The 11,062-nt window shown below is 39.8% G+C and overlaps 1 pseudogene; it reads left to right on the top strand.

Annotated features, from left to right (window-relative positions):
* Positions 7,845-8,517, top strand: LOC102172569 (annotated as a pseudogene).

Below are 11,062 nucleotides of genomic sequence, written 5' to 3'. Positions count from 1 at the left end.
ACAACTGAAGGCTGCATGTTCTAGAGCCTGTGCTCTGCAATAAGAGAAGCCCCAGCAAGGAGACATCCATGTACCACACCTGGAGAGAAGCCCCCACTTGCCACAACTAGAGAAAGCCTGAGTGCAGCACGGAAGACCCTGTGGAACAGTAAATAAAGACATAAATAAATGAAAATGTTTGACTATTAAGTAGTTATACTGTAGGAAAACTGAATGTTTCATAGAGTCCATTACCCAGAATCTAGTATCACAGTTAAGAACTTGATAGTTTCATAATTTTGGGTAGAGAAGCTTGGTTTCTAACACCTTTGACAACCAACCCCTGCTTGCTCCCATTCATCCCCTCAGTGACAAACACTGACTTTCTGGAGTCAGGTGTGTCCAGTGCTCCTGACTTCCCACACCCATCGCTGCTACCCCATCTCATAGTGCGGGTGTCTGCTTCTGTCTGTCTTCCCCCTCTTTGATCCAGCTACCCAGGGCTGTTACCACTGACAGTAACAAGCTCTGCTTCCCCTCGTGCAGTCGAGTCTTCCCTTTCAAGCTACTGAGCAGGCTAAACTGTCAGAATTAAGTTGGCTTCCTGTAATTCTTTTCTCAAACTCCCATCTGGGGGGTTTAGATAAGTAGAAAATACAAAAGAACAATTTGTAAACACATGTTTCTATAGCTCTGAACACAATGTGGAGGAACAAAGGGGAGTCAGAACTCCCTGATCTAATCTGTGGAACTGAAAAGAAGTCATGACTATTTTGACTCATTTAATTTTGTGGAAATAGCATTTGAGCCTAATGTGGTTGAGGTTTTGGTTTCCATGTGTTAATTGTTTTAACATTTTCCTCATTTAATAATGCACAGCATAAGTGACAGAAACAAAATTATTTCATATTTGCTTTAGATATTTTCCTTCTAATATGTAGTATGAATACATTTGGTTTGTAGAAAGGTGCTCAAAAAAAAGTCAGTGAGAAACACCTAGTGAAAATATCCTTGGGTAAGGACCAGGGATATAAGTTTCTCTGTGGTTTGTTTTTTCCAGGAAATGCTGTGTTTGGCACCTTGTACTAAGTACTTTGCCCACTGTGCAGGCGATAGAAATGTTTAAAACATAATTCTTGCTTTCTGGGAATTCAGTCTCCTGGGGAAATTAAAAAGGTATACAAATAATGCAAGATATGAAGTGAAAGATGGTATAGAGAAAGATGATTACAATAATCTGAGACTGAAATTTCAAATTTCCACATTACCATGAGATAACATCTTGTCAAACAAAATACCATCCCAGGACCTTTGTTAATGTTCTGAGAATTAGGTCTGGAAACGGAGGAACCCAAATAGGAAGAATCTTGAAATATTCCAGAGAGAGAATGAATTTTCTTTACTGGTTCTGTGTTATCATATGCAAAGCAATTCTCCTGTTTAGTCCTTAGCAACTTTAAAATAATGAACTGGCGCAAGACTGTCTAAGATATCTTTAAGCTCTAACAGTCTACATCTACTAAGATCTGTCTCCTAACTCATCCAACTTTTTTCCCCAACATATTTATTATGTTTCTTAACTTTCTACCTAATCTGAGGCATAAAAGTACTTTTCTAGGTCTTAATGTTTACAAAGATATGTATGCAAAAAGGCAAAGTGCTATGACAAAAGGGAGAAAATAAAATAAATTGAGAGAAACAACAGAGGAATACCTAATTCTCAGAGTTTTACATGAGTTGTTTTCTTCCAGGAAGGGATTATAAATCAACTGCATGGTGAGAGTATATAATTTACTTTTTGGAGCTATTCTGTGAATGTGGTGAAATAAGTTAGTTGTAGAAGAAGAAAGGAAAAAAAAAATGCTGAACAATAAAAAATGTAGTGTTGTCTTGAGAACTAATTAAGTTAATGTTTCTACTGAAGGAACCACACAGCTGAAAGCCTTGGCTAAAGTGCTTCTTCTATCTGAATAACTGGTTCAAATCCAGCACATGCTTCTAGTGATTAGAACCAAATCTAGCAGCTCACTGTTTCAATGTTTGTGGAAACTAAATGGAAGGGCAAAATCCAATCTCTTAAGCCAGTGCCTTGTCACCAAGTCATATTGCATTTAAGTCAATTCAGTGTTAAAATGAAACTTCTCTTTCTTCTGAATCATCAGTAAGGGACTTCCCTGGTGGTCCGGTATCTAAGACTCCATGCTCCCAAAGCAGGGGGCTTGGGTTCGATCCCTGGTCAGGGAACTCGACCCTACATGCTGTGATGAAGAACTCACCTGTAACAACTAAAGATCCCTCATGCCACAACTAAGACCCAGAGCAGCCAAATAAATAAAGAGACATATACGTTTAAAGTCATCAGTAAGTCAGCCAACACTGATTGATTGTCCAAGCTATGACAGGTATTTACTGCTGTTATTTACTACTTTTAGCTATAGAACATAACAAAATGGGCATGTTTTTCCTTTTGCTAAGCTTACAATCTAAAAAAGAATGTAAATGGTAAACATAGCTGGTGGAAACCTACTTGCTCATTACAATAGGATCTGGTTCTTGGTCAGTGGATTGGTTATCCTATTACCCACATCCATTTTAAACACTGCCTTGCTATGAACCCTGGGAGACTGAAAACTGTTCGACTCCATCCTTCAAGCTCTTCTGGACACCAGCTGAATTTGGGCCAGTGTGAGGCACCATCCAAGAGAGAACAGCCAGAAGGGAGAAATGTCAGGGTATTTCTTTTTCATCTGTTTTCTTTATGATTGTAGTTCCAGAAAGGGATATATTCCTTCACTTACTGTCATAGTTTCTTCTAAGCAACTTCTTTTTCAAGGTTCCAGATCATGCCTGGTTCTAGTAACACGACTTTATATCCTTTTCCTCTTTAGGTCTAGAAATAGGACTGTTATTTGGTTGCCAAAAGTTAGATATTTCATTATCCATTGTGAACTGGCTCACATCTCTGCAAATATCCTTTCACTAAATTCTTATGAATTGAATAATCCTAAGTGTTTCATTGATGATACGGCCGGCATAACTATAAACAAGGTTAAACTGGGAATCAAAATCAGTATTTAAAACTTAAAAAACTTAACTTAAACATATATATTTACACTCATCAGTCTTTCAATATAAAGAGAATTTTTTTCCTCAGAATATGTGCTTATTGATTAGAATTCAAACTTGCCTTTATTGCGTATTCTCACATATAATATATCTTGTCCAATTTATTATTTTAATTTTAGTAGAGATATGAGAACTTATTCTTGTAAAATAAGTGCAGTATCTGTTTGGAATTTCTCCCACTCTTATATTGTTTCTTGCTCACCTAAAGTAGGAACACTTTTTTTTTTTTGCTACAGTCTTTATTGTGTCTTTATGAAATATTCCATTTTGTTTTCACAAATGCGGCAATTCTTCCTTTCCTCACACTAATTAAATATTTCATAAACACAATGAAACACAATAAATAATTGCAATGAAAAATACAAATGAAATAAATAGGGTTGGAAACAACACAACATATTTGAATAAACAAATTACAATGCAAATTGTATCCACAAGTGGCATCTTTGAGGAGCCTGTTGGCTGAGTGTCTGTATTTTTACCCAGAAAATGTAATGTTAATTAAACCATTTTGGTTAATTAGAAGAGAATTGTAAGACTTTATTGCTTAATATGAACATTCCCAGGCTCTCAACTGGTAAAGAATCCACTTGCATTGCAGGAGACCTGGTTTGATTTGCTGGTGTTTCAGTCAGTAAAGAATCCGCAATGCAGGAGACCTGGGTTCGATCCCTGGATTGGGAAGATCCCCTGGAGGAGGGCTTGGCAACCCACTCCTGTATTCTTGCCTGAAGAAGCCCCCCTGGAGAGAGGAGCCTGGCAGGCTGCAGTCCCTGGGGTTGCAAAGAGTTGGACATGACGGAGTGACTAAGCACAGCATAGCATAAACATTTCCAGGTGGCTCAGTGGAGAAGAAAATGGCAACCCACTCCAGTGTTCTTGCCTGGAGAATCCCATGATGGAGGAGCCTGGTAGGCTGCAGTCCATGGGGTCACTGAGAGTTGGACATGACTGAGCGACTTCACTTTCACTTTTCACTTTCATGCACTGGAGAAGCAAATGGCAACCTACTCCAGTGTTCTTGCCTGGAGAATCCCAGGGATGGGGGAGCCTGGTGGGCTGCCGTCTACGGGGTCGCACAGAGTTGGACACGACTGACGCGACGCAGCAGCAGCAACACTATAAAAGCATGACAAGTTTGTACCTTATAGCCTGAGAGAAAGGAAGCCAGGAAGTATTTTCAAAAGAAGTGACATGGAAGTCAGTCCATACATGAAAGATGACTAGGATTTATTAAGGCAAAGAGGGATGATTATTCCCCCGGAAGAAATGACATATGGGAAACACTGATACACAGAAGTAATGCAAACTGAGAGGAAGAGAGAAAGCTCAGTTGAGATGAAAAGGCAAGACTCGCTATGTGATATTTATACAGCCTGGCCAGTGGTTTTGCCTCTGCAGGTAGATTTTTAATCCAGCTCATTGGGATGAGTGAGGCTTAAGTGAGATGGCACATGAGAGTTCTCAGAAAAGATTGCTTTACTTAGAAAAGTTAATCTACTCTGGCTGATAGCAAGGAAAACAGGTTTGTCCCTCATTGTTATTAAAGTCCCTCCAAAATACACTGTGAATATGACTAAAATACAACCAGACTGTATTTAAAATACTGAAAATTCTAACTTTGTAATCAAGCTGCAGCTATTCTTTTGATCATTATTTAATGTCATGAGTGGTTTGTTTTAAAATATGAAAAAAAAGTTATAAAGTACTACACATCTGTGAGAAATATTATTATTATCCCTACAATAACAGTTATGTGAATTGCCAAAATAATCAATGTCTGTTACTTCTCTGAACTGTTTCAGTTGTTCATAAACAGACTTATAGGTATGAGATCTGGGGCTGCTCTGTGTCTAAAGTTGCTCTGTCATCAATAAAATCAAGCTACAAGCCTGTTATCTGACCATCAGATTTCACTCCCCTGCTGGCCTCCCCATTGCCCCCTCCTCCTCATCCACTTTATTCTCTAGCTGTGAGAAAGGCAATATCCTGCTTGTGATATTGGACTGAAGAAAATCTAACAGGATTGAGAGCTGAAAATTTGCTTTCTTTTGTTTTGAATTTTAAGACAATATACTGGGGCTAATTTTTCATTCCTGTAAAATATTACTATGTAAATCCCTATAAATTATTCTGAAAATTTTTTTTCCATTTAAGTTCCCGTGTTTCTTTTCTTTGCAGCATTACCGTTTGAAGGTGACACTTGGATAGTGATTTAAAGTTCTTTCAGGTGACGCTAAATCAGCAAACCCAATGGATAACATGTTACTGGATGTCCTGTGTGTATGTAGGTGAGACAAGGAGAAAGTTAGAGGCACATCCCACCCTTATCCTAAGGACCAGGCTATTTTATTTGGATCAGAATTCTAAAAGATTAAAATCTTATAAAATGGGAGCCGGGGGTGTTATTTCTCAGATATACAAACTGAAGAGCTTACAGATGCATTGATAGAATGCCCTGGATCTTCCTTATAGTAATTATTTAGGGCTTGACACATAGATGAAATTTTATTTGCCTTATTTTAATAACTGCTGAGGTCCATGTTAAGTACACTGGAATTTCTTACACTATTCTCTCTGCTTTTATGTGTATTCACAATTTTCATAAGTTTTGGCTGATTTGTTGTTGGTTCACCCAGTGTCGCTTTACCTGGAGCTGTACTATCTCTCACCTATAGTATCTGAGATCAGACACAGCCATCACACCTCTGCCTTATTTCTACACCCTCCTGTCTTTCTCCAGCCTGTGCGTGGTCTATGCAGTCACCTCAAGATCTGCAGAGAATTGAGTTTAACTCTAGCTTTTAATCCAGAGAAATGGTAACCCACCTTTCGCCTCAAGTCTCAACTATACTCCTCATCCTCATTTGCCAGAGTTCTACAGTAAGCATTTTCTTCGTAATATTAAGAATACGACAGCATGCTTCCCATTAGAATATCTCTCCTTGGTGAGAGAGGGAGGAACAATAGCTGGATTAAAGCAAGATCTTTATATTGGTCCCTTATCCTGGTATAAACTTTTGTTTTTTCTTGGCCCTGCTGTAGGCATGTAGGATTTTTATTCCCAGACCCGGGACTGAACCCAGGCACTCTGCAATGAAAGCATGGAGTCTTAACCACTGGGCTGCCAGGGAATTATCTCTCAGATATTTTTTCAATAGCATTTCCTGCTTCAAGTCAATTATCAGGCTACTCATTCTCCACTTTCTCACAGGGGACAGAGTGGGCATACTTTCTATAATTCAAATCTGAACTTCTGTTATACCCTTCCATGCAAACTGTTGATTATCTCCCCTCCTGCCTCTGAAACACCTCCTCCTTCAAGTGATAAAATTCCTTATTAAGATACACATTATCCCATGTGTTGTGCTGGTTCACCTGTCATCATGCCCCATCTGAGGAGAATTTTGGCCAGATCTTGACTGTGCCTCACTTTTCCCATCTCTGGGCTTCCCTTGTGGCTCAGCTGATAAAGAATCCACCTGCAATGTGGGAGACCTGGGTTCGATCCCTGGGTTGGGAAGATCTCCTGGAGAAGGGAAAGGCTACTCACTCCAGTATTCTGGCATGGAGAATTCCATGGACTTAGTGCATGGGGTCTCAAAGAGTCAGACACAACTGAACGACTTTCACTTTTCCTTTCTCATTTCCCTGTGAACATGCCAAACAATTGCATTTTGCATTATCCCAAGTTCTTTAGCGTGTCTTATTTTTCCTTAAGAAGTGAATCAATATTGAAATGATTTGTACTTCAATAAGACTAGAAAATCTTTAAATAACTGGGCAGAGATTTTGTGTATGTATGGGTGTGTGTGTATTTATGACATGGTATATTAACATTTCCATGGCCAACAAACCTTCTGAAAATCTTTTTATTTAGTACAGTGTTCCACACCACCCATAGAGAAGGAAATGGCAACCCACTCCAGTATTCTTGCCTGGAGAATCCCATGGACGGAGGAGCCTGGTGGGCTACAGTCCACGGGGTCGCAAAAAGTCGGACATGACTGAGCGACTTCACTTCCACACCACCCAAGTCAAAGAACAAGCTCTTTCTCATGGTTTGCAAACACCAGCAGACCAGGCAAAGTTCCTCTCTCTTAACTCCAGCCATAGCGTGTCCTGTTAATCTAACCATTATTAATAACAGACTGTACACATTGCTTTCATTACCATTATGCTTAATCTTTCCACTCAAATTTCTACTTTACCCACCAACTAATTCTGATTGTCTTTTTTTGACTCACCTCAGTCATCATCACCTTCTAAAAGTTCCCAATGCATTTGTCTATGAGGCTCTGGTTGCAGAGACAGCACTTCATATTTCTCTTACCACTTAATAGTGACTATACTTCTGAAATGCAGCTTAGAGACTTCCCAGCACTCCTGATGCAGTGGGTCTGGGTCCCCTGGTCAGGGAACTAAATCCCGCATGCTGCAACCAAGAGTTCTCGTGTTGCAATAAATATTGTGCAATGGAGATGTGCTGCAACAGAGATCTGGAGCAGTCAAATAAATATACATATATATATATATTTTAATGTAGCTTAGATAGGAAAGCATATGGAACCATCCTTGGATGTCTTGATAATGAGATATCTACCCTTTCTATTTATTTACAGCACATTTTATCAGGATTATATGTGTGCGTATATATTTTTCCATTAAAATGGGCTTTTTCGGCCAGTACAGAACTGCTTGGAGGCTGGTAGGGATGCTAAGGCCCGAAGCAGCTTCTTGAATTTCTGAGCAGCCCTGGTTGGTACAAGATGGACCCAGTAGTCTTGAATTACATGGACAGTCTACTGTGACAATCAGATGTCTCACTACTGGATCCTCCAGGCTGGCTCAATGCCCATGATATTGGGTTTGCCTTTGAGTACTTTGCCAATAGTCAATTTCATGACTGCTTTGACCACGTCTGCTTCATCAGCCCCGAAGTTACTCAGTTCATCAAGTGCACCGGCAACCCAGCAGAGATCACCATGTTCCTTGAACCCTTGAATCTATCTACCCAATAAGAGAGTTATATATTTGGCCATTAATGATAACTCCAACCACACAGCTGGGGGAACCCAGTGGAGCTTGTTGGTTTATCTACAAAATAAAAATGGCTTTTTTCATTATGATTCTTATGGTAGTAGTAACTCATTCCATGCAAAGCAGGTAGCAGAGAAACTAGAGGCTTTCTTAGGCAGAAAAGGAAACAAACTGGCCATTGTGGGAGAGAAAACCCCTGCTCAACAAAGCAGCTATGACTTTGGGATGTACATGATACGTAACACTGAGGCCTTACATCAGAACTTCTCTAAACCACAGCCAAAATCAATATGGCAACTACTCACTCCTACACACATCACAAAGAAGAGAGAAGAATGGAAGGATCTCACTGCCAGACTTGCTAAAAATTAGCTGTTGAAATATATTTGAGTTTTGAAGTCTCTTCTTTCTGCCTGTCCCCTTATATTGGATGGCTGCAGTCTCAGTGCCTGAGGAAAGATGCCTGGGAGAGGAAAGCTTAGAGAGCTTACTTTCTCCTGAGAGAATGTCGTCCTCTGCATTATCCTAATGGAAAGTGTCAGTTTAACCCTAACTTCAGAGCAATATGTTCTGTGAAGATGTCTTCAAAATACGCACCAAAATGGATTAATTCACTTGCGGGCTCTCTTATCTACATTGGTTTATTCCAAAGAAAAGAGATTGATCTGTAAAACAAGTTAAGAATATATGAAACATAGACGCAAGAGAAAAATCATAGAGAAACCAAAAACTTACTGCACAGCCCACATATTTCAAAAGATCAACTGACTAGAAGCAGATCAAGACCTAACCTGATTCAAGATCAAAGTATTATAAGTTACTCAGTTCTATGATACCTCTTCCATTCAACATGCAAAGGCTTTCCCAGCTATAATCTTTGCCATTACTTGATAAAGATAGAGTTAGCCCACAGTTACCCATCTGATTCCTGGAGCACTTTAAGAAAGGGGGTATCTTAAATAACTTTGTTGAAATAAATGTCTGTGGTGGACCTCATGTTTTACATCTGAAACTTATTAAAAGTCGGTTTATTTTTGAGATATAAGGGAGAAAAAGTGACCTTTCTCAACTCTTTCACTTAATTCAAAATGCAGACAATGTAATTTTTGAAATGTGAAACCAATATCAAAAGATATTATTCCTTCTAAAAAAAAAGTATTCTTCTCAATAAGAAGACTTTTCTTGGAATTAGCATTGTGTCAGCCATTCTGCTAGACAGTTGCAGCAAATAATAGTCATCTATTATCATCCATTTCAATCATAGACAATCCCATTTCTAGTTACTGTTTTTCTAACTCCTGACCTTACCCTCTGTCAGTATGAAAAGAGATGGATAAACAATAGCTCTATTAAGGGACATCCCTGGAAAGTTATGACCAACCTAGATAGCATATTCAAAAGCAGAGACATTACTTTGCCAACAAAGGTACGTCTAGTCAAGGCTATGGTTTTTCCATTGGTCATGTATGAATGCAAGAGTTGGACTGTGAAGAAAGCTGAGTGCCAAAGAATTGATGCTTTTGAACTGCGGTGTTGGAAAGGACTCTTGAGAGTCCCTTGGACTGCAAGGAGATCCAACCAGTCCATTCTAAAGGAGATCAGTCCTGGGTGTTCTTTGGAAGGAATGATGCTAAAGCTGAAACTCCAGTACTTTGGCCACCTCATGCAAAGAGTTGACTCATTGGAAAAGACTCTGATGCAGGGAAGGGTTGGGGGCAGGAGGAAAAGGGGACGACAGAGGATGAGATGGCTGGATGGCATCACGGACTCGATGGACATGAGTCTGAGTGAACTCCAAGAGTTGGTGATGGACAGGGAGGCCTGACGTGCTGCGATTCATGGGGTTGCAGAGTAGGACACGACTGAGCGACTGAACTGAACTGACTGAACTTGTGGTCCAGTGGCTAAGACTTCACACTCCCAATGGAGGGTGCTTGGGTTCAATCCTTGGTCAGGTAACTAGATCCTCCGTGTTGCAACTAAGAGTTCCCATGCAAATAAGAGTACCTATGATATAACTAAAGATCCTGCATACCATAACTTAAAAAAAAAATCACATATGCTGATGGAAGCCCTGAGGGCCTCAAATAAGACTTGGTGCAGTCAAAGGAAAAAAAAAAAAGCTTTATTAGGAAAACTGTAACATTCAACAAAGTACTTGCTTCCTCTCTTTGAGTCATGGAGAGAAATGTTAGGGAAAGGGAAATGAGGTCCTCATAAAACAAAGGGAAGTGACTTTGGAGAGTGACATTTGGAGTAGAAGATTCATCCCTTGAGGATTTTGGGGGGTGAAATTTCCATTGATAAATATGAGATAGACACTGGAACAAGCTTGAATCTTAGAAAAAGGGATGAATGAATAAACATGAATAAAAGCTAACTTTATTGCCTTTCTGCTGTGGGACTCACCCACTGCTTTATTCAGTAGCAGCTTCCTAAGAAACACCTGTCCTGTGCTTGGTATGGAGCTAGGTAGTGGGGTTTCAAAAGTCAGGAAAACATATCCAATCAAGGTTTTGCCATCATAGAGCTTACTGACTAACTGGGATGCAAGTAATTGCTCATCAGTTGATTGAAGCTGACAAATGTCTGGAGAGAGGAAATACTGGGGACACGGAAGAATATATGCATGCATGTAAGTTTCAGTTGTGTCCGACTCTGTGACCCTATGGAATGTAGCCCGTCAGGCTCCTCTGTCCATGGGATTCTCCAGGCAAGAATGCTAGAGTGGGTGGCCATGCCATCCTCCAGGGGATCTTCCTGACCCAGGGGTCAAATTTGCATCTGTTGTGTCTCCTGCATTGGCAGGTGGGTTCTTTACCATTAGAATTACCTGGGAAGCTCAGAAGAATGTGTAAGACAGGTTATTTCTTTTTTTTTTTGTTGAAGTTATCCCTCTAGTCTATAAGGACTGGCT

Source organism: Capra hircus, chromosome 18, assembly GCF_001704415.2.
Source record: "Capra hircus breed San Clemente chromosome 18, ASM170441v1, whole genome shotgun sequence".
NCBI classification, from domain to species: Eukaryota; Metazoa; Chordata; class Mammalia; order Artiodactyla; family Bovidae; genus Capra; species Capra hircus.
This window is presented reverse-complemented; position numbering and strand designations above follow the sequence as displayed.